The 24,005-nt window shown below is 47.8% G+C and overlaps 1 long non-coding RNA gene across 1 annotated transcript in view; it reads right to left on the bottom strand.

Annotated features, from left to right (window-relative positions):
• Positions 1-24,005, bottom strand: part of LOC147255247 (uncharacterized) — a 33,675-nt gene that overhangs the window by 7,994 nt on the left and 1,676 nt on the right. Inside the window, exons 2-5 of the long non-coding RNA XR_015118083.1 lie at positions 7,626-7,851; positions 3,935-4,129; positions 3,619-3,745; positions 1,144-1,317 (exon numbers count right to left, since the gene is read on the bottom strand). This is a non-coding gene — a long non-coding RNA (uncharacterized LOC147255247). The remainder of the gene's footprint in view (positions 1-1,143; positions 1,318-3,618; positions 3,746-3,934; positions 4,130-7,625; positions 7,852-24,005) is intronic.

Raw genomic sequence — 24,005 nt, 5'->3', positions numbered from 1 at the left:
TCTTTCAGTTTACTTCAGCTTCCCTATTTTAGATATTTAATGTTCAGCATCACTTCAGGGATTCCTTTCAGCTCGCAGCATTCATATTGCATTTTATGCAGGAAATGCTTTTACTAGCTAAATTCTGGTTTGCCTGATCATTAAAGGTTCAGACTGTCCCTTTATAAGTCACATCTATTTAAAGTGGAGCCTCACTTCCACCTCATCTCCCAGATTTGAATGTGTTTGATTGGGATTTGCAGCAGTGGAAGCTGTTGAGCGTGAAGCTCCCCACTGAGCTGCAGCTCCTCGGCTCACTGGGGAGGTATCAGCCACGGCCGTGCACTCAGGCTGGGCTCAGCTCTTTGAAATGCGGCACTCATTTGTTGGAATTTGGGAAGCCCGAGAAGTATGAAATAACCTGCCACAGGCAAATATAAAAACAAAGTTGTGGAAAATGTAGGTAAAAATGATTTTAATAATATATTACAGAAGATGAAAAAGGATGTCTAAGCAACTGAAGACAAAAAGTCTGTGAATATAAATGTGCTCGTGTGTACCTCCTCCAAACTTTTCAACTAAATTTCCATGCCTGGGAGGAAAATGCATTCATCACGTATTGTATGTAGGCCAGTAGATCGTAATGTAGCTGGGCTGAGCCTCATGTTTATTTTATGAGACACTGGCTTCCACCAGCTCCAGAGCTGCAGAGCCCTTATCGCTGCCTCAAACTTGAGGGTTCTAACCAACTCTTATCAGGGTGGAGACAGTGACTCCAGATGATATGCACTTCACATTTGAGGCACGACTACTTTCTAAGTCGTACGGTACAGAGTCGTCTCCAGCAGCTGAGCAGAGGGACAGAAGAAAGCAGCCAACCACAGACGCACAGGACGTGCAACGGTTTGGATATTTGTACGCTCTGAGTTTCTAGAGAAGTGCTTTAGAAGTGGAATGCATTACATCAATCGAAGTGGCCGTGCATGCTCTCCCAACACGGCTTCCTGTCTGAGTTGACCTCGGCTGGGCGTCTGAACCGACAACTGGCCTGGAGGAGGGGCGTGCAAGCTATCAGGTGGCATGAGAGACAGTTCCTCACATAAAACTGCAGGGGGCGTCATCCCTGTGTAAAACAGGTTGACTGACCGCATTCAAGTTTGTTACCTGGATGTTGTACCGGCGCCTCTTCATCGGGGAGAGGATCCTTACCCCTGCCGCACCCCCCAGTTGAAGTCCTCGCTGTCAGACGGAAACAGCAACGACCAGGACAGCTGGGTAGGAGGGAACAGGCGGTGTACCGGACTCGAGGTTTAGAAGCAAGTTTGTAGATGGACACCTCTGTAAAACAACAGCAGCAAAGTATGATGTCAGTGGGATTGATGTGTGTTTATGTACTACTGTGTACTTGAAAAGTCCAGTTATCGTTGGACGAACAGTAATTCAGCTTCCTCCAACACCATGTAAACATTCTGAGGCACATCACCTTCACCGGGACCCGCAGCAGCGGCGCCAACCATGTTGGGTTGAGAGCATCACCTGAAGCCACCAGCCCCCCCATCCTACCTCTCTCCCGTGCACTGATTCATCTCCATCATCCATTCATCGATCGTATGTTATCTGATTGGTCCGGTCAGGTTGGAATATTCAGCTTAGAGTCTGAGTTCAAAATTTGATCAACCAAACGGTGCTGCCTTATAAAACGTTCATGGGCGAAACCCGTTCTTGCATTTTTACCAGAATACTTTTAGTATTTCTTATTTCTGTTAGTTTTGTTGTGTGGAAAAGGTTTTTACGATGTCTAAATGGTGATTCCTGCAGAGGTGTTTCCCAGGAGACAGCTTTGTCGGTTTGTTGTTCTATCTGAACAATCTCACAGAAGTCAGACACACAAATAAATGCATTTATGTTCTATCTACTGTGTGTGTGTGTGTGTGTTGTTTACCCCCCTGTATTAGTCTGTCATGAATATAATAACAAACAAATAAATAATGCATCATAAACAGCATTTAGTGGTGCTGCTGTGGAGGTGTTGCATTATTAAAGCAGCAGCCAAAGGCAGGTTGGGATGAAAGCAGAGGAGGCGACCGGCGAGCACACGAGTGTGAACATTGTGAACCACGTGGTGTTACTTGAGCAAAATGAACCAACAGGTCATGTTTTCACCCAGGGTGGAACAACAGTCATCTGACTTTCCCATTCCAGTCCAAAAAGCACTCGTCACTGGCAGGAGCACTGGTGCACAGGCGGCGAGCAGGACCACCAATGAACGATCCAGAGCGAGACCTGACTTAGAACAAGGCGAAGTACGAGCATGTGAGGACTGAAGCCTTGAAACTGGGACCTTTCTGCGTTTGAAGCATGCTACCGACCGCACATGGCGAACCAGTCGGAGGCAGAATCATCGTGATGGAGGATTTTATCACTATCAGAGGAAACGGCCTCCTATTTTAGAAAAAGCATCAACACTCATCGGGTTAAAAAGAGACCGAGGAGAAGGAGAAGAATCCACCCGTATCCTGGCACGGGCCAGTAAACTGTTCCACACGGTTTTTTTGCTGGTGTTTGAAAAGTTGCACATCACAACTCCAAGCTCCTCCCCTCTCCTCCTGTTTAGCCTCCTTCCAACTTCTCCCTGAGTCCTGAAGAGGCAGAACAGGAAGCAGTTGTCCACACAAGCACTCAAGTGCGAAAATGAGATTAGGCTTTCTGAGGTGGCGGATAAGAGCAGCGCTACCGAGGCGGGTTTTTCATTTTAATTTTTGGTGTTTGTTTCTGCGGCGAAAAGGCACTTCCTCACTCGCTTGCTGACGAAACGTTCCTCAAGGCGGCAGCTTACCAGCTGCTGCCGACTCCCAGAGTCACTGCTCCAAACACCGAGATATGGGAGGTTTTGTTTTAGTGTGCACAAATACGGTGTGTGCGTGTGTGTGCGTGCGTGTGCGTGCGTTGGTTTGTGATCACAGGAAGGAGAAATGTTTAATTGTGTATTTCAGGGGAACAAAAGCATTTATTTATTAGTTTGTAGTGAATTCAGGTTCATTTGCAAGTCAGAAATGAGGGTACAACACTAAAATGTTAGGAACGTAAAACTTTGAGTTTTGAGGTTGTCAACTTCTTCTGGATGTGGCCCAGCAGAGAGCATAAACACATTCCCTGCAGTGTCTGGTCTTCTGCCACGGAACATCAGCAGGTTTCCAATCCCACCGAGCAGCTGAGTTGACTAATTATAGACCTCCTGCTTTGACTGATGATCAGTGAAATCAGCTGCTGCTGTGTTTGGTTTAGATAAAACTGCAGCGCTCAGGAGAGCAGCAGATGAAGGCTGAACTCTCACAGAAGAGAACGCTCAGCTCCACCGGAGTTCTGTCTGAGACCCACTCACCTTCAGCCCCTCCCTGTAAACCCTCCAGGTGAAGGAGAGCTGACGCTTGGTAACCAGCATCGTCACACTCATGTCTGACTGAGGCTTTTGGTTGGTCCAGCCAGAGCCTCTCTGAGAAGTTGGGAGGTTTTTCCCCAGCCTCATAAAAGAGGAGCTCTGACAAGAAACGTTGTCTGCAGCACTCGCTCTCAAGGTGGCTGCTCCTCATCAGAAATGACTCAAAAACGAACCATGAGGGCGAGGAGCCAGATGCTGACCTGCGGATTGCTGACGGCTGGGCTGGCAGCTTGCATGGCGGCCTCCACGTTTGGCGTGTGAACAGATGAAGGAGCCCCGGTGATCCCACCGCTGTCTGGATCTTGATGTTCTTCTTCATTCAATGACCTTCAAGTTTGATAAATATATTAAATTACATCACGGCAGATTAACCAGGTATGTAAAACCACTGAGTTTCCGTAAAAGGGAATTTTGACGTGGATAATGAGCGAAACTACCTCAGAGTCACAGATTTATTTTTTTAAACATCTAATCAAAGTAAAATGTGATGTAGTGAATCTTTCACTGGTGACTGACCAGCTATTTCCACTGCCGCCATCTTCCCTCTTATTCTCCAACTTTGTCCTCGTCAGTGGAGACGCAGCAACACGTCGGATACCAGCTGGCACCAAAGAGCGACTGCAGCTTGTTCAGGCGGGGTGATTCCTCAGCACCTCTGGCCGGAGCAACCGCTGCACCTGCTCTGCTTCTGGGGTTTCTTCTCTACGCCGCCTGTTGGAGCCATTGTTACATTGCCTTTATCGCCATCTTCTGATGGAAATGTATTTTATAACCTGGTTTATCTGATAGAAATGGTTCTAATCTGCATACAAGATGCACATAGAGCAGCAAGTGAGCTGTGACCACAGGTCTCTGATGGCGTAAACGGACGTCCTCAGCTGTCCACGTGTGGTCGGATCACCGCAGCACGTTTGTCATGTCTGAACAGGCATGTGACTGAGCAGCTCTCCTCACAAGGCTCAGACTTTCATAAGCAAATAAAAAGCCTTCTGAGGATAAAACCTTTTTTGTACTCCGTATTTAACAAGATAAAACACCACCTTTAATTCCCTGTCTATTTTTTACTCCTTTATAATGAAACACACTGCCTCAAGCGCATTGGCAAGATGTGTGTGCAGGTTTCTGTGTTTTCTTGATGAAGCAGAATGATGCTGTTAAAGGACACACAGAGGCTTATTTGGGCCAGGATGGTCTCAGGAGGTTTTTCAGCCCCTTTTGACTGATTCACACAAAAATCTGACAGGCTGTTACAAATTCTGTACATGTTTCACCGGCGGCAGTCTGGAGGGCCTTCCAGCTGGTTTATTTTCTCATCAAATCTGACACTGACACCCACAGTCCTGCCCAAAACAGCATGCAAACCTGGAGATGAATATATGGAGGTACGTCAGGAAGGAGCGACCGCATGAGGTTAATCAGCTGCTCAATGACAAGCGGCTGCAGCCGAATCTGCATCTGAGGAACGTTTCAGGATTAAACGACAAGTTGCACTTAAACACGTCTATTGCATTTGTATCTAGTTAAGGGTTGCAATAAAAGACACTCTGTGACTAGAATCCCTCCGCTAATTCATTTTGCTTCTGTAACAGCAGCATAGGATTTCCCTCATCTTTGAAACTCAGGACGAGCAGCTGGGATTTGTGTCTGCACTTCGACCCCTGGAGCTGAAGAACGGCTCATTCCAACCAGCACGATGTTGTGTGTATGCTGGCGGGTTGAGGGTACGGCTACAGACCAGGGCTGGACTAAATCCCTCCTGGAGGCTTGCCGTCGGCTTTCTTTCGCACGTAAGGAGCAACTGTGTTGACATCAGAACATTTACCAGCAGGTCAGGTGGAGCTTCACAGCCTCTTAATGCCCCCAACGTCTCTCAGCTCCACATCGAGCGGCGGAGTGGGACAGAACTAGTGCTTCAAATATGAACGTGTTCAGTCAAGAGCAGCACTTAAATGGATGTAATGACTTCGGCTGAGCTCTGTTTTTGGTTTATTCTCATCTCTGCGCCTCACTCGCCTCGTCTGCTGTCAGCAGCATCTTCCCTGCTTTCATCTCCTGTGTGTTGCTGAGTCCTCCCTCTGTCCTCGCTGGCTTGTTTACAATGTCAGCGATGTAAAACTTCACACAGCTGATGCTGCTACTGATCTCCAGGCAGCCAAGTGGATGTCAGACCCTCCGCCCTCCTCCTCCTGGGCCGGGCTGCTGTCACAGCCACCAGCAAGCACCGGCCTGCTGACACTGCTCCTGTTAGTGTGCTGCTTTTGTCCACTGTTTCATTTGGTGTGTTTAATTGTGCATCACAACTGGTCCAGACAAGAAAAAGCCTGCAGTGATAAACTGGAAAGGTATTGATGAGAGTTTGCAGTCGGCTGAGAAGTTACTTAGGAAACGAGCGATTTGTTTGACATGAATATACTTGGTCTTCAGTCCATGAAGAACAATGAGGAGTGACTCCTGATCAAAGATATTAAGATGGTTCAAGGAAAGGCATTACTTTTAGCTGTCATGCAGTACAGAAGAATTTGTTTTGTTTAATTTTTTGGCATAGACGCCTTTATTTAACAGTGGACAGACAGGAAAAATGTGAGTGTGTGTGTGTGTGTGGGGGGGGGGGGGGGGTGACATGCAGCAAAGACCTCCGGCCAGACTCTGAACCGGGGTCAGCTGCGTATGTGACATGCGCTGTAAACACTCGACCGCCTGAGCGAGTCTCCGTGTTGAACTTGAGACAAACTTTTGCAGGGTTGCCACTCAAAGCTCTTCTGTTTCTCATTTAAAAAAATCAATCAGGCAACCTGACCTTCCCAGCAGACCATAATAGTCCCACATCCCCGAGGCGATGCGTCACCTGCAGGGACACCTGGACAGCGCTCTCACTCCTGCCTACACACACCTGTCTGTGTGTGTAGGCAGAGGAGAAGATGGAGGATGGGGGCAGGAACAGGTAAAAGCAACCAACATTAAGGTTCTCTGCTAGAACCCTGAGAGGCGAAGAGGCTCATCACAGGGAGATGCTGGTGATGATGCAGCCTCTGTCAACAGTAGAGGGGAAAGCTAACGTTACCATAGCAACCAGGTTCAACCATTGGCCAGTGAGCTATAGCAACACTAAAAACTGCAGTTTTAGAGCGGCTCGTCTTCCTTTGTGCCTGTTTGGTTGAAAGAATCAAAAAGTCATGTAACTTGCGATTAAGACAGTAATCTTGTAGTATCAGTCGGTTCTTTCACGTAACAGACACGAGGAATCTCAGATGTATTATATTTTTCAAATAACTTTCCCAACACTGAGTTAAAAACTTTTCAGAATATCGACTATCAGCACGATTTAATGTGCTTGAATTTTTGTTTATGGCGTAAACTTCAGGTTTATGTTGAGTATAAATTATGTACAGCACTTTCTAGATTTTACATTTGTTTCTTTTTTAATGGTTTTCACTTTTTGTGATTGATCAGAATAAAGATTTAATTGACTCGTGGTTGTTGTTGAGTCCTCCAGTGCACCGCTGGGGTCAGCTCACGGCTGGATGGGAGTTCTTGTATGTGCCGCACTGCTGCACACACACACGCGTGATTGTGAGCCTCACACTAGATTCTGTACAATAGGCGTGAGATTTAGGTGTGATATTTATATCAGGCTCTGTCTCTCAGATGAAGCAACTGTTCTGAGTCAACATCCCAATGCAACAGATGCCGAGCACTCAGAGGAGCATGAACACGCCGCCACTAACCATGAGTGGATGTAAAGTGTGAAGCGACGGTTCAAACGGCTGTGTGAATGGAGCTGATGGAGGACACAACCTGTTTCCTGAGCTGATGTGAGAAGAATCATCAACCTCTACTGGATCCACTCAGTGGGATCCACCACTGGTTTTGATATACGCCCTGAAATCCAATTAAAAACCATTAATAATTCCTTTTTTCTTCTACCAGCGACTCCAGAGGTGAAGTTAGAGAGGAGCTTTTCTCCTGAACTGAAAGAATAGTTGTTGGTTGAGCCTGACTTGGTGTTGGATACAAGGAGAGGCTGTGGAGCCTTCCCTGAACAGGCCAACAGGTGGCAGCAGAGCACAGAGGGCAGCAGGGCCAGCACACCAGATGGGGACCAGAGGGAGGTGGTGGTGTACAGGTGAGGCTGTTCTAGAGGCTAACCTGGCTGGCTCAGCGGTCACAGGTTAGACGTTACATGAATGATTGAAGTAAAACTACAAACCTGGTAAACGAGCAGCCGAGATCTGGAGTCTTCCTGATCTACGCCGCCTGCTGCCTCTTCACCTGTGCCCCCAATCAGGCTACCTCAGGGTCAGGCTTGTAAAACCGGGTCAGAATGTCCAGACAGTCTGGCTCCTTGATGAAACGCTCTCTTGTTTCCAAAGAGTCTTTCCAGGAAAAAGGCAGGCTACTCAGCTGGGCCCAAATGCAAGATGGCACGATGAAGTCTGGAAAAACAAGGGACAGGATGGTGTTAACAGCAGGTAAGAACCAAAATAGAAGCAGGAGGCAGGAAACATGAGGAATGATAGAAGACAACAAAAAACAAGAAAAAGAAAACTAAAACATGACAGAAAATGACAGGATCTATTTCTAATATATCGTTTCTGGATTAAAGTCCAGTTTTAGACCGGCCACATCGCTGCAACCTGTCCCGCAAATGTTTGTCTCTGTGTTCGTCTTCAGGTCTGGGGGACCTGCACCCAGGACTCTTCATCTTTCTCCTGAAACCATCCACCCATCCCTCCCTCCCTCCATCATCCATCCCTCCATGTTCCCCCTCTTCTCCTGTTGAGGGTGGTGGGGGTATATATCCATATTTATGAGGACATGTCCACTCTTCTCTGGGGTCCTTTTTTTATTTTTGTTCCATCAACGACAAAATAGAACCTTGATTAATTTACTGATGAGATGTAAAAGCTCCCGTTGAGGTTTAGGCACCGAAGAGAAGCGTTAGAGAAACTGGAGTTCTTGTTGGGACCTTCTTCAGGGTTACATGACCTTCGCATCAGTGTTGTTTTTGTTGTTGTTTTCTTAAAGTAAAAAGTTCCATTCAGGTCCTGGAAATATGATTCTGTGCTCCAACTGGGAATCCATGATTGACTTACAGGAGACCAACACTGAGTGTTCCACGTTGCTGTAGGCTGCTGAGTAATGCTGCTTTTAATTCTTCTCTCCAGATAATCAAAGTGTGTGGAAGAGTGGAGAACAGCAGAGAAGTGAAACCCATCAGGAGCCTGTGAGTGCTGTGAACGCCACTCACCTTGAAGCCTGTTAATGGATTTCTAACAAGCAGGAGAGAGGAACAATGGCTTCAGCCTGGGTGTGAGGAGAAAACAGGCGCTGAAAGATCCTCCAGAAGCTCACACCGCCTGTAAATCTTGCTGATGTTATTGTTCAGTTTGTGAGGAGAAACGTCGAGTGATACAGCTGAGGGGAGGATGGGAGGAGCAGGAGAGGAGGTGTGGGGTTAGGCCCCCCCCCCACCCCCAGGCCCCTGGAGATCCACAACATCCATCAACGTGCAGCAGGGTCCAGAGCTTCTGTTTTACCTGGACATGCAGTGTAAAGACAATGAGTGAAAACAAGCTAATTGTTAAGTCAAGGTCAAAGCAGTTTGGAGACGGAGGAACAGAGGTCCCACTGCAGCCACGGCCAGTTTACTTCTTCAGTTCTTGTGTGAATTATTGCTTTACCTCAAGATCATGAAGCTCATTGTGATAACAGAGGAATTTCCTCTTCATCTCAAAATGAACGGCTCTCATCGCATCACAGCGGCTCTCAGCTTCTACATCTCAAAACTGTTTGTGGAAAGTCAAAGTTAATATCTTCCTTGAATCTCCTTGTAAAGGAGCAGGTAGGCAATAAGGAAAGAGGGGGGCAGGGAGGGTTTCTGGAAACATTTAAAAATCTTTAAAGTGTGAGCAAAGAGCCTGTGAAATACCTAAATGCAGCTTGACAGTGCGGGGACATTCAGGGGTGGCTTCAGTAAAGGAAGCCTCACAGGAGCTTTTAGCATCATCAGACTGCTTCTAACATTGCCTCTGCTTAAGAACGCAGAGATCTGGCTTTAAAGAGACCGAATTCAGCCTGACAGCGCTGGGACGAGCCGGTAATGTGCAGCAACAGTTACTCAAAGCACTCACACTGAGGTGCCTCCTCGGGACTCTGCAGAGCTTCCTGAAGAAAGACAACTTTTCTTTTACAGCACTCAGTGTGACACGAGCAGATCTACAGAGAGGACAGGATCACGGCACCAGCAGAGATGCACTCGTCCCTCCCTCCTTCTGTGACTGAGAGCGTGTTGGGGCCGTTCATTCGCCCGTTCACAGCAGGTCAAACCACCACTGTCTGTCATTTCTACTGTTTAGACGCCATGTTTAGTGGTGGGTTGTCATCAACTGCTTGAGAAGAAAACGGCCACCAGGTGGCGGTTGTGTTAGTTTGCATGGGGGGGGGGGGGCAGGTGATTTGTTATTGATTTCTAAGTTTTCTCATTTTAATCTGGATTTTGGTCACATGACTCTCGCTGCATCAATCGTAGCTTCCCAGCTGCAGCGAGAGAATTCTTCTTTTCAGAGTCTTGTAGTTTGTTTCAAGCTCATGTTTGAGGATCTTTACTGACAGAAACATACTGTACGTTCACACACGTGCCGTTCAAGTACATTTGGAAAACTGAACTTCCAGCTATGATAGTTTATTTTTATTTTTTATGTACTGCAATTTCTTTTAATTTGTCATGATCATCAAAAATCATCTAACATCTGAAGTTCTTTCTTTCTCTCTTTTTATCTCCCTAAATGTCTCCTATGAGAGGGAAATGTTAAATGGCTTTTTATGATGTGAAAGAATTGTTCTCCCTTTTTTGTTCATCTTATTATTGCTCTTTTGTTGCATTTGGCATGAGAATGTAAATGTTCTCTTCATGTCAAAGGTCCATTTTAGTCCATTTGTCAAAATGTTTATGAAAAGGTTTATTTTTAAGACACCTCTGTGATTCTGCTCGGGTGTAAAATCATTTCTCTTTCTCGCTGATGGTGTTTTAATGTAATATTGTTGGCTTCTCTTCTCTTCCATCCAGCATTCTTCATCCTAGCTGAGCTCACTTCACCTCCTTCTCCTCTCCTGTTTCTCTCTCCTTCCTTCCGTTTGCTCGGTGGAGCAGAGGTCCTCACTGTGGCCCCCCAGCAAGAAGGTTGTGGGTGGTGCAGTGGTCCTCACTGTGGCCCCCCAGCAAGAAGGTTGTGGGTGGTGCAGTGGTCCTCACTGTGGCCCCCCAGCAAGAAGGTTGTGGGTGGAGCAGTGGTCCTCCCTGTGGCCCCCCATCAAGAAGGTTGTGGGTGGAGCAGTGGTCCTCACTGTGGCCCCCCATCAAGAAGGTTGTGGGTGGAGCAGTGGTCCTCCCTGTGGCCCCCCATCAAGAAGGTTGTGGGTGGAGCAATGGTCCTCCCTGTGGCCCCCCAGCAAGAAGGTTGTGGGTGGAGCCCCGGCTGCAGCACGGGGTCTTTCTGGGTGAGTCTCCATGTTCTCCCTGTTCCTGCTGGGTTCTCTCTGGTACTCCAGCTTCCTCCACAGTCCAAAGACATCAAGAGGGACCAGGTTAATCCAGACTCTAAATTGACCGTAGGCGTGGCTGGGAGAGCCAATGGTTGTCTGTCTCTATGTGTTGGCCCTGCCATGGACTGGTGACCTGTCCAGGGGGAAGGCTGCTGGGATAGGCTCCACCCCCACCACCCTCAACAGGAGGAGAGGGGGAACATGGAGGGAGGGATGATGGATGGATGATGGAGGGATGGATGGATGGAGGGATGATGGACGATGGATGGATGATGGATGGAGGGATGATGGATGGATGGACGATGGATGGATGATGGATGGAGGGATGATGGACGATGGATGGATGATGGATGGACGGATGATGGACAGATGGAGGATGAATACGTGTCTTCTATTGCCTGCAGCACCTTGAGGGGAACAGGAAGGAGCAGAACCCAGAAATCTCTGATCTGTCCCAGTGGTACTGGTTTAAATGGGGATTACCAGTACAAACATAACACCGTCCCGCGGTGGCCCGTTCTGCAGCCCTCTGCCGAGGTTGGTGAGGCTCAGCCTTGGAGTATTGATGTGATCGTGCCAGCAGAGAGGACTGGCGCTTCCCAAGCCGGCTGAACTGGTCCCTGCTGACTCCAGTTTACTGAGCTGACAGCTTCCACGGAGGAGCTGGACTTTCTGTTGCAGTGATGGATGAGCCTCAGTCTGTGGCGGCGGGATGGGAGTGAATTTAAAAACCAAAAGAATTCAAATGTTTAGCTTGATCTTCCTGTTGCAGGCTGGAAGAAAGGACTTTGATTGAGAATCTGAGCTTTCTTGTTCAACGGTGGAGTTTGAAGCCGTTATTGTTCTTTTATGTTGAAGTACGTTATGAAAGTGTGGAACAGCATTTGTTTCCATCGCTGTAAGGGAGAGGTACTGTAGGGTGAACCACAACTCTGTGTGTGTGTGTGTGTGTGTGTGTGTGTGTGTGTGTGTGTGTGTGTGTGTGTGTGTGTGTGTGTGTGTGTTATGAGTTGGGAGTTAGCAGTTATTTCCTCCGGGACATGAGATCTGGCCAACCACAACACATTCGATCTGACTCACACACCAAACGGTTTACAATCACCCAGAGAGAGTTAGACTGAGATGCTCGTCCATCACGCCACCCGGCCTGCTGGCCGCCGCCAATCTCATCAGTAAATCAACAAAAAAACAACCTGTTTTCCTGACAACCGCAGGACCAAAAGTAGTCCACATGAATAACTTAGAACTGTTCCTTGAACCCCTGCAAGGTCATCTATGAGGAGGTGGTACCAACACACATGTGGGAGGTCATTCAGCACCGTAGTGGACCCCAGGAAGTAGCTGGGAGCTAACAAGGCTCAGGTCATCGTGGCCAACTCATCTGGGTTTGGCTGCTGAGCCTTCGGTTCCTGCCAGTGAAACATTTTAGAAGAGTCATTCTTATCGCTTTTGTGACGATGGTGTAACGTTGTGACAAACGAGTCTAGATCACATTTTGAGTGGTGTTTTCAGGAGAGCGGGGGGCACTTTGAAGTGATACCTCACCCAAAAGGTGTTTTGCCTTTCAAGGACTCACTAATAGGAGTCTTGAGCTCTCAAAGATGATTTCCTCTCCTGCATCACTTCTTTGTGTCTCCAGAAAACAGACAGAACCAGCCACGTATAGTTAGCTTGAAGCTAAAGGAGACTGACGGCTAACTGAAGCTAAACTGTCCAGAAAGGGCAGTTTACAAACTCTCCAGGGCGTAATAATCAATCCATCCATCCTCCATCCATCCATCATCCTCCATCCATCCATCCATCCATCCATCCATCATCCTCCATCCTCCATCCTCCATCCTCCATCCATCCATCCATCCATCCATCCTCCATCCATCCATCATCCTCCATCCATCCATCCTCCATCCATCCATCCATCCATCCATCCTCCATCCATCATCCTCCATCCATCCATCCATCCATCCATCCATCCTCCATCCATCCATCATCCTCCATCCATCCATCCATCCTCCATCCATCCATCCATCCTCCATCCATCCATCATCCTCCATCCATCCATCCATCCTCCATCCATCCATCCATCCTCCATCCATCCATCATCCTCCATCCATCCATCCATCCTCCATCCATCCATCCATCCTCCATCCATCCATCATCCTCCATCCATCCATCCATACATCATCCTCCATCTATCCATCTATCCATCCTCCTCCATCCATCCTCCTCCATCCATCCATCCATCCAGCCATCATCCTCCATCTATCCATCCATCCATCATCCTCCATCCATCCATCCATACATACATCATCCTCCATCCATCCATCCATCATCCTCCATCCATCCATCCATCATCCTCCATCCATCCATCCATCCATACATACATCATCCTCCATCCATCCATCCATCATCCTCCATCCATACATACATCATCCTCCATCCATCATCCTCCATCCATCCATCCATCATCCTCCATCTATCCATCCATACATCATCCTCCATCCATACATCATCCTCCATCCATACATCCATCCATCATCCTCCATCTATCCATCCATCCATCATCCTCCATCCATCCTCCTCCATCCATCTATCCTCCTCCATCATCATCCTCCATCCATCCAGCCATCATCATCCATCCATCATCATCCTCCATCCATCCATCCTTCATCACCCATCCATACATCCATCCATACATCCATCCATCATCCTCCATCCATACATCCATCATCCTCCATCCATCCTTCATCCTCCATCTATCCATCCATACATCCATCCATCATCCTCCATCCATCCTTCATCATCCATCCATCCATCCATCCATCATCCTCCATCCATCCTTCATCATCCATCCATACATCCATCCATCATCCTCCATCCATCCATCCTTCATCCTCCATCTATCCATCCATCCATCCATCCATCATCCTCCATCCATCCATCCATCATCCTCCATCCATCCTTCATCCTCCATCTATCCATCCATACATCCATCCATCATCCTCTATCCATCCATCCATCCATCCATTCATTTTCTATCCCTCTTATCCGTTAAGGGTCATGGGGGTGGAGCCTATCCCTGCTGTCATGAGCTGAGAGGCGCGGTTCACCCTGGACGGGTCACCAGTCCAACTCAGGGCCATCAGGAGCAATTCGGGGCTCAGTATCTTGCTAAAGGACACTTGGACACGGTCACCGGGGGAAGTGGGGATCGAACCAGCGACCTTCAGTTGCTAGACAGCCATGTTACCTCTGAGCCACGCCACCCCCTCTCCAGATGATCAGTTTCATTTAAGCGAAAAAAGTGTGTGTGTGTGTGTGTGTGTGTGTGTGTACGTGTGTGTGTGTGTACGTGTGTCTGTGTGTGTACGTGTGTGTGTGTGTACGTGTGTCTGTGTGTGTGTACGTGTGTCTGTGTGTGTGTATGTGTGTCTGTGTGTGTATGTGTGTCTGTGTGTGTATGTGTGTCTGTGTGTGTCTGTGTGCGTGAGTGTGTGTGTGTGTGCGTGAGTGTGTGTGTGTGTCTGTGTGTGCATGAGTGTGTGTGTGTGTGCGTGAGTGTGTGTGTATGCATAAGAAAGTAATGGGAAGCTAAACCTGCCATTAATTATTCAACTGCAGGAAAGAAACAAGAAAACAAGGACACGAGCCAAGGCCGACTCCTCCCACTCTCTCTCTCTCTCTCTCTACTTCATCTCTCCTTTATTTTTCCCTCTCATCTCATTAATTTTTCAGCTTCCACTCTTGTTCCTCCTCACCTGTCATCACTTCTGTTTTCTACGCATGTAGATTTTCCTACAGCTTCATTCTCGTCATTTCTTCTTTATTTAATTTTAATGTCCTTTATTTCTCTCGCCTGGTCTTCCTACTTAATGCACTGTTTGCTCATTTTCTTTTATAATTCGTTTACTTTCTTCCTCTTCCTCAATTACCATTTCTTGCTTGACCCTTCTCATTGTAATTTCCTCTCCTATCATCTTTCTCCCCATTCATGATCCATCTCTCTTTCCCCCTCCTCATTGATCAGTCTCTTTATTCGTTCCTTTCTTTCAGGTTTCCTAATCCTCACTAACTACTCTTTCATAATATTTCTCTTTTTATCTCATCCCATCTTCCATCTTAACTTGCTCCTTCATCTCTCTATCTGTAATTCATTGGTTTCCTCCTTTCCTTCCTTCTTCTACTCCCCCTCCCCCCTTCGCCTCATTCATTATGCCAACAAACAGAAGTTTCATTATATTTGTCCCCACTTCCACCGTGGTGGTAGACCAGAATACCAATGAGTTCCCAGAAGGAGTACAGTAATCGAAGGCGTCAGCCGGCAGTGCGAGGAGAGAAAGATCCTCTCTTGCAGCTCCATGAACGGCGGCTGAGTCATACTGCTCATGACCAATAATCAACGCCACTCCCGTCTTGCCTGGACAAATTATGACCTGGTTTTAGCTGTTGGAAGGTGTCGATGAAACATGAAAGTACGATGAAGTATTGGGAGAGGACCTAAGCAATACCTCAACCAAAAATATATGTTTCATCTTTCAAGTACTCGCTAAAAGGGTTCTGGAGTTCGCAGATGTTTTCTCCCTCCTTCATTGCTTCTTTGCAAGTCCAGAATGCAGAAAGAGCCAGCCATGGACATCGAAGCTAAGTTAGACTGAAGGCTAAACAGCTCAACTCATCACATAGCGAGCATCTCGTAGGGGCCTGACTACGAATTCATTAACACTGGAAATAAAGTGTTGTCATTTCAAACAAAAACAACAAAGTGTCACCTTTGGACAATTTGGTGCCATCTGTAAAGCAAAAATGCGATATTTGTGTTTTGTTGGTAGAATCTGTGGAATTTTACATGATCCAATATCCAAATGTGTGCTCGGTCCTCACAGACACAACGTCCCAGTTTCACTTCTATCTACATGTGGATGTTGTTTACACAGGGGTGAGATATGTAGTCTTACTGCTAAAAACATGGCGAAAATCTAACTTTTTAGGCTGTTGGCAGTGCTTAATTTGTAAATCCTAAGGTGCCAGAACGCTAAGTACATATGAGGGCTCAGGGGTGAGAGAGGGGCTCAGGTCCCGGAACGTAGACAGAAAACAACATCCAGATGCCCACTTGCCATGATGTGGGACTCACAAGCCTCCATTTCAAATCATATCCATGGTATCAACATTATGACGATAATTCAGTTATTGGCCTCCTCTGAGCAGCACAGGTGAGTGCCCACATCACCACAGGTGGACTCAGAGTCTACAGTCAGCAGTTCGTTCCTCAACAGGTCCAACTTGGAAAACAAACAAAAAAGAGCTCACAATAAAATCACACACATCTTCCATTATTATTATTACGGTATTTAAAGATTGGCACGGCGGCCTCTTGTTAGACAGTCTGCTCACCATTCAGTTGTCCAAGACACCCCACATATCGTTAGACCCGGCTTGGCTAGCTGGAGGTGAACCAGGCTAGCTGGAGGTGAACCAGGCTAGCTGGAGGTGAACCAGGCTCGCTGGAGGTGAACCAGGCTAGCTGGAGGTGAACCAGGCTCGCTGGAGCTGAACCAGGCTCGCTGGAGCTGAACCAGGCTCGCTGCAGGTGAACCAGGCTCGCTGGAGGTGAACCAGGCTCGCTGGAGGTGAACCAGGCTAGCTGGAAGTGAACCAGGCTCGCTGGAGGTGAACCAGGCTCGCTGGAGCTGAACCAGGCTCGCTGGAGGTGAACCAGGCTAGCTGCAGGTGAACCAGGCTTGCTGGAGGTGAACCAGGCTCGCTGGAGGTGAACCAGGCTAGCTGGAGGTGAACCAGGCTCGCTGGAGGTGAACCAGGCTAGCTGGAGCTGAACCAGGCTCGCTGGAGGTGAACCAGGCTAGCTGCAGGTGAACCTGGCTCGCTGGAGGTGAACCAGGCTCGCTGGAGCTGAACCAGGCTCGCTGGAGCTGAACCAGGCTCGCTGCAGGTGAACCAAGCTCGCTGCAGGTGAACCAGGCTCGCTGGAGGTGAACCAGGCTAGCTGGAGCTGAACCAGGCTCGCTGGAGGTGAACCAGGCTAGCTGGAGCTGAACCAGGCTCGCTGGAGGTGAACCAGGCTAGCTGCAGGTGAACCAGACTAGCTGCAGGTGAACCAGGCTAGCTGCAGGTGAACCTGGCTCGCTGCAGGTGAACCTGGCTCGCTGTGGCGGTGCTGGCCTCCTGCTGCGGCCGATTTTGATGGTCAACATGACCGCTGCAGCTGCCCTCCTCGCCGATTGTGGAGGCTTTTCTGCCTCGTTTTAAGCGTCATTCCTTCTTTTGGAAAAAAAACAGCAAATTTAACTGTCTATTCGACATGTTGGCGTTGAAACAGGAACTGTTTATTTCCTCTCTGCTTGCTCCTCTGAGGCGGCGAATTTCGAAAGGTTATTTGTTGGTGAGGGGCGTGGTTTGTTGGCGTCAGCGCGTCAACAGAACTCTGACTCTTTCAAATGACGTTGAATCTTAATAAACAACATGAAATTCTAAGGATTTGATCTGTAAATGTATCTATGCACATTATTGTTGTACTTTAAACATTTTTAAAAACGTTTTCATATTTTATTTTAATGCAAGATGGACCGGATCTGCCCAAATAAGTACCGGAACACAGGGAGGCCAAAATCCAGAGGTGCCGGATCTTGTTCCGGCAGGATCCGGCTCAAATTAACCCCTGGCTGTTGGCTGTATTTTCTGATTTAGGACCTGATAGAAAGATGTAAAATCTCCTCTGTGAAAACATTTGAACCTGACTTTATGCAGTGTTTATATTTCTGTCATGAAAATGTGAGCATATTTAGATAGAACGTGCCTCATTTGTATATTTGAACATTTAGAAAAAAAACAAGTTGTGTCAAGGAAATGAACAGTTTTCATGTTTCTAATAATCCGTCGAGGTTCCGTGGGATTTCTGACCTGCCGAACCCGGAGCGCATCGTTGAATTGCAGGCAACAGTTTTTAACGAATGTTTAGTCATGTATCTGTTTTGCTGTTAAAAGCTTCTGTTAACACTGGATATTATTCAGCTGGATTACATTCACGCCTGCCTTCAATCCTGGCACAATCTGGAGACACTCTGGGGATTAGAGCAGCTTATTTCTCTCATTTCCATAAATTGTAATGTAATAAGATTCAACAGCAGCACAGAAGTCGGTCGCCAGGTCCTCACAAGCGTCTACCATGCAAAGACTCAACAAGACATAAGAAAATAGTAGAAACAACAAAGTCACTTTGACGAATTGTGGTTATTTTATGGACACAGTTATGATAGTAACAAATAATTAAAACAAGAAAATGAACTCTTTTCTATTTTTAAATTCTTTTTTTTTTTTTGCCAGCTTGGTCAACATTAGTCTCCTGACCCAGTTAAGTAAAGCTCAGTACCACTGAGGTGGAGGCACGACTCGCCACTTAGTGCCGTTCTACTGATGTGAGAGAAGTGCATCCGTGCATCACAGTTGATCTGGAGCTCTGAAGAGTGAAGTTGGTTCTTTGCTGTCGCCGATGCTGATGACAGCTGAAGAACATTCAAAATGTGACAACGTGCAGTCAGTCGGGGCGCAGCCTGGCTAAGAGGAATGGTGATCTGTGGGCCACAGTAAAACCTGGGACCACCAACGGTGCTGACCAGGAGAAGTGCTGGAGCTCTGGTTGGGTTCCTGAGGTTCACTGGTTGCCCCTCAGCAGACACATCGAATAGAACAGGACAGAACTTGGTCCCAAAACTGACGTGCTGTGATTTACATGTTTAAAATCACCTCACTTCCTTGCAACCAATCACAAGCACTATCAAACAAGACGTGTGGGTAAAACCTTGCTGCTCCACAGTCCTCGTACAAGCTTGAAGGTCGTGAAATTTGCCGTTGAAGATGAGAGGCAGATTCCAGCAGCTCCACGTGCTGCGGCGGCCCTTCATTCACTTGACAGCGAGAACACGGGAAGAACATTTAAACTTGGTCAATTTTCAGAATAACTCCCCCTGTGCAGGCATGGTCATTTATCGCTGGGGGGGACACACTGTGGACGATGATGGGTGGATGAGCTGCATTAGCTGGGGGGAATCACAGGATTTAAAAAGGGAAAATAGCCTAATGAATGGCTGCCAGTCTGGTTCATCGAGGCATAACTCCAGTGGCAACTGTCCTTTTTGTGAGCAAAAGAAAATTTTACACATAAAAATAAAAGAATCAGACATCAAGCACCTCGGATGAGCTAAAAAAAAGAAATGTGTATTGAAATCAAGACTGAAAACTCGTCTGGGAAATGTGCGACTGCCGAGTGAACGACGCTTCAAGACCCCCTGTAATTCCACACTCTCAGTACAGACAGACCAAGAGCCAAAATTTGTCACAATTTAGCAACAATGAATGCGGGGTTTAAAGTTGTAAATGTGTTTGTTACTTCACAAGGCACAGACAGAATAGGACATGAGACCGCGGGGAGTAAAGAGATGTAACGTACACTGCGGGAACCGCCAAGTTCAGGCTGGCCCACGCAGGGACTGGGCGATGAGGGTCTTCCACTAGCAGAGGAAGCTGCTCCTCCACAGGGCTCTTTGTTGAAGAAGGTTAAGGTAAGAAACATGGGATCTGGTTGGTGATGGGGAGGTGGGTGATTACCCTGTGGGGGGTAACAGAGCAGAGCAGCACAGTGGGGAGATTAGCCTTTAGAGAAGCCCAAAGCGCCTTTGATAAGTTTCTTCCTCTGGTTTTCAGACTTTCTGTAGCTCCCGTAGGGAACTTAAAGGAATGTGTCTGTTCTTCTCCAGGGTAACTGTGCTGCTGCTTTCCTCTGATTTTATAGAAACTTGCTTGCTTTTGTGGAGTGGCAGTTGGGGCTGATTATCAGACGTTAAAACCGAGCTGTGATCCATTTAAAAAAACAATGTTGTTTCTTAGATTTGAGTCTCGATTGTCCCTCATGGCCGCAGCACTCCAGAGGAGGTAAACAGGTAAGAGTTCCCTAACTCGACAAATCGACGACACGGTTCGGACCCAAATGTACTGCAAGAATCACGACCTCCTTTGGTGCCCTGCAGGCATCAACCCTCCCCTGATGTACCCTGGAGGAGGACCTGCTCCCACTGCTCTGTCCTAAATGGTCCCAGTGTATTTCAGGTGAATGTAAATGCCCAAACCACAGAACCAGGTTCTGGCCAGAGGCTCCTGCCTCCCTGCTCCAAATCAAACTCCACTGTTTGATGAATGTGTCAATCAGTCTAAATCGGCTGGTGAACAGCTGTCCTGCTCCGGCTCTTTATCTTCCAGGGTCAAGGTCCACATCTGGCCCTGAACTGTGTGGTTCCCCAGATATACCTGGCCATGCCATGGATGACACGCCCTGGTTGCTATGATACGGAGTCTCAGTAGAAGTCGAAATCCAATCACGGGGTAGATCACTACCAACTGGGTTTTGTCCCATAGTCTTGGTATCAGTAGCTTTTGTTTGTAGGATTCAACAAAAACCACTGGGCCAGTTTTAGTGACCATGGTGGAGGGTCCGTGATGAGCCACGGAAGGATCCGTTCAGGTCTGGGACATGGTACAGCACCAAGTGTGTTCAGCTAGTGACAGAACAATCTGCCATCCCTTAACGTTCCACCAGGAGATTGATGAGAGCCATTTGAACGTGTTTGACCGCAGCGCACAAGAGAACCCTCAGCTCGCCACACTCTTCAGCAGCATTTCAAACCACAGCCTCGCCAGTCCCCCTCTTGTGTTAAACCGACTTCAAAGCACATGGCTTCCCTCGACTCTTCCCTCACATTCATACAAATTCATTCAAACCCAAGAGTCCACTTCACTCCAGCAGGGAGACTGATTCACACAACGAGCGGTCCGACTGAATCTGCTGATCAGAGACCCGTTCAGACTGGGCTGATGACCTCTTCAGAGCCTCACAGCTTGGGTTTGCATTTCATCGCACGCCAAGTGACGAGCTAATTAGCAGTCGGCTTCTTCTCCTGTTTGTTACTGACGTTCAGCACCTTGTACTGTCGGCGCGTCACTACGAGTCAAGTCACTGTCAGGGCTGAACATCTGCATCTTTAGAGAGAGGAGCTGAGGAGGAGCAGTCTTCCTCTTAGCTGGACAGTGGTTTAGACCAGAGTTGTGATTTGTTATGGGACAAAAAGTTCCAATTCAACTGGCGTATCACACAACCACGAGGCTACGGGTGAAGCACAGTCCCAGCCCCAGCAACCACAGACGAGATGATGCCAGTGAAGCGTGAAACAACGGACACTTGAAGATCAAGACCAGTTCATGTTGGATTTGTAGAACATCAGCGGCATTCATCAAACGCGTGTGACACATCGTGGCCTTCTTAAAATAATGTCCTGTCATTTTCAAAAAACTGGAGACAAAACATCAAAAGGAGTTGATTTAGGGCCATTTTTTTTTGGTCAAAAAATAACTTGGACAATTATTTTAAGAAGGAATCACAAAGTGTCACTTTAAAGTCAGGAGACACAGTGTTGTGTCCGTATTTCAGCACACAGCCTGATCATCGTCACGTCTCTGGCTCAGGCTCTTCTCTCGTTTTTCCTCTGTAAAGCTGTGATTTGTTTGGTTTCCTCGGCCACTATAATTAAGGGTTTCTTGCTCAATCCCCGAGGAAGGCACCACCAAAAGAGCAGAATAACCGAAGGCATCCCCGTGCATCAAAGAGCACTTCTGAGTCTCTCTGCTCTGTAATCTGAGGAGCCCCTCAACGTTTAGAAGAGCCCCTTTAAAGTCTGGAAGGACAGAGTTGCATCAGAACAACGAAGCAAGCATTTCAAGTCTGGGGCCGCGCATAGAACGAAAAGAATCCACAATTCAACTCTCAACAGCCTCCAGCAGCTCACGTGGCTTCGCCAAATCAACTGGCCGCAAGTTCATCGAGTGTAGATCTGGTCTGCTGAGCCACACCGGCGACCTCGACAGGACTGTGTCCTCGTCTCACTGTCAAGTGAAACACATCAACGGTGCTGCAGGCTTGGTGGTGTCGGTGTGTGAACCTCGGCTGTTATTCTGTCTGTGCGTATTTGTCCCGATGAAATGGGTCTCACTTTTTACCAGCAGGAAGTACAGGATGGTCCCCAGATGCAGGGGAGACCTGGGCTGGTTTCCTGTGTCAGCAGCAAGCGTGCTTCAAACGTGTCACCTGACTGTAAAGGGACACTTTGTGATGCCGTTGTTCTCCAGAACTGTGTCAAACAAATCCACAAAGAGTCGTCAGGCATTCACCAGGCACGTGCGGAGGTAACAGGCTTGAGCCGCTCGCCAAGCAAACACGGCGTCAGCGCTCTGGGGCTGATGCATGTATATAACGAGGTCATTGTCACACTTTGAAGCCAAGCACTGCAACTTTCTGAGTAAATGAGCTCAATTCCAAAAAAAGAACAATTTACAAGCTCCTGTCACACAATATTGGCATCTTCAGATAGGCGGGGCTAGCTGCAGCACATACATAATAAGGTTATAATTCATAATAGCATCCTCTGGATGCTGGGTGGGGAAGGACCAGGCATCAGGGTACGTTTGACTACATTCCCAGATAATATCTCCAGTTGCACAAACGGAATATGCTCCATAATGACAGAGACGTCCCACCCGCCTGGCCAGAGCTGACCGGAGTGTCCCCGAGGTCCCAGGACCTCACACGCACACATGCATGAGAAGAATCCGTTTAAGTCATATAATTATCAAGCAAAGACTCAGACTCGATCCAAAGTCAAGTCTTCACAGGTTATTTGAAAATAAATCACCTTGGACACTGAAAAAGGACACAATTTCAGCCAAGTCTTCACACTGGCGGATTGCGTTCCTGCACGGGACCGGGGGTTATTCTGTTATTCAAATATTATATTATTCATCTCTGCGTCCCCCCCCCCCCCCCCCGCTGTTTAATGTCATGACCCAGCATCCAATGACCTGTAGGGATAGGATGGACCATCACACACACACACACACACACACACACACCAGGTGGGACATGTGACAGGGTAATTGGGGCAGGTGTGAGGCAGGAAGTAGTGCAAGGATGAAAAATGGAATCAAGCCAGCGCGAGAGTCAGGTGGGACGTCGTCGCCGTCATTATTACCTCACACTTCTGGGGGGTTCATTAGGGACTAACGTGATTTCCTATTCAAACATCACGACCTGGAAACACCTGGACCTGCAGCAACCTGCCCTGCGTGTGTTTTGGCGCTCCGGAACAACAACTTGCAAATTGTTTTGTGTTCAACTAAAATCAGAGAGACTTGGAACACCGGCGCCTTATGACCTCACTGGGACTTTAACCTTCCTCGCCCAAAGATGGAAATTGTGCAATTAATCGGTCTGAGACCGTGAGGGGTTGTGGGGTCCGGCCTGGGTGGGCAGCAGCTGAGTTAGTCATTGCTTAAAGTTGTGAGCCGGTTAGTTTGTATTTAGGCATTTTTAAATGATCAGCTGCAGATGTGTTGCCAACATGTGATGAGGCGGCTGGAAGCAGCTGGCGTAGCTGATCTCATGGGACCCTTCTGATGCCAACCTGATTATTTGGGTTGTAAACCTTTGCTGTTGGAAGTTGATAGAAGAAGATGACAATGAACTGATTATGATCATTCGTGCCGGATGAATGCAGTTGCTCCGTTCAAAAGGCTTGAACTTCAGCAAAGATCAAGTTCTGCTTTGTTTCGGAGATTAAATCACAACATTCAGGACCCGGGACTCATAGATATTCACAGAGTTGCTCCTATCACCTGCAGGACCAAGGCTGGTGTGGTCAGGTGTGGTTCAGGTGTGGTCAGGTGTGGTTCAGGTGTGGTTCAGGTGTGGTTCAGGTTTAAGTGTGGTTCAGGTGTGGTCAGGTGGGGTCAGGTCGAGTGCAGGTGTGGTCAGGTGTGGTCAGGTGGGGTCCAGGTGTGGTTCAGGTGTGGTCAGGTGGGGTCCAGGTGTGGTTCAGGTGTGGTCAGGTGGGGTCCAGGTGTGGTCAGGTGGGGTCCAGGTGTGGTCAGGTGGGGGCCAGGTGTGATTCAGGTGAGGTCAGGGGATGATTACCGGTCAGTTCCACACACG

The sequence above is a fragment of the Aulostomus chinensis genome, chromosome 10 (genome assembly GCF_037954235.1).
Source record: "Aulostomus chinensis isolate RoL2024-O1b breed Wild chromosome 10, RoL_Achi_v1.0, whole genome shotgun sequence".
Classification (NCBI taxonomy): Eukaryota; Metazoa; Chordata; class Actinopteri; order Syngnathiformes; family Aulostomidae; genus Aulostomus; species Aulostomus chinensis.
Note: the sequence above shows the minus strand (reverse complement) of the source record. Positions and strands in the feature narration are given on the sequence as shown.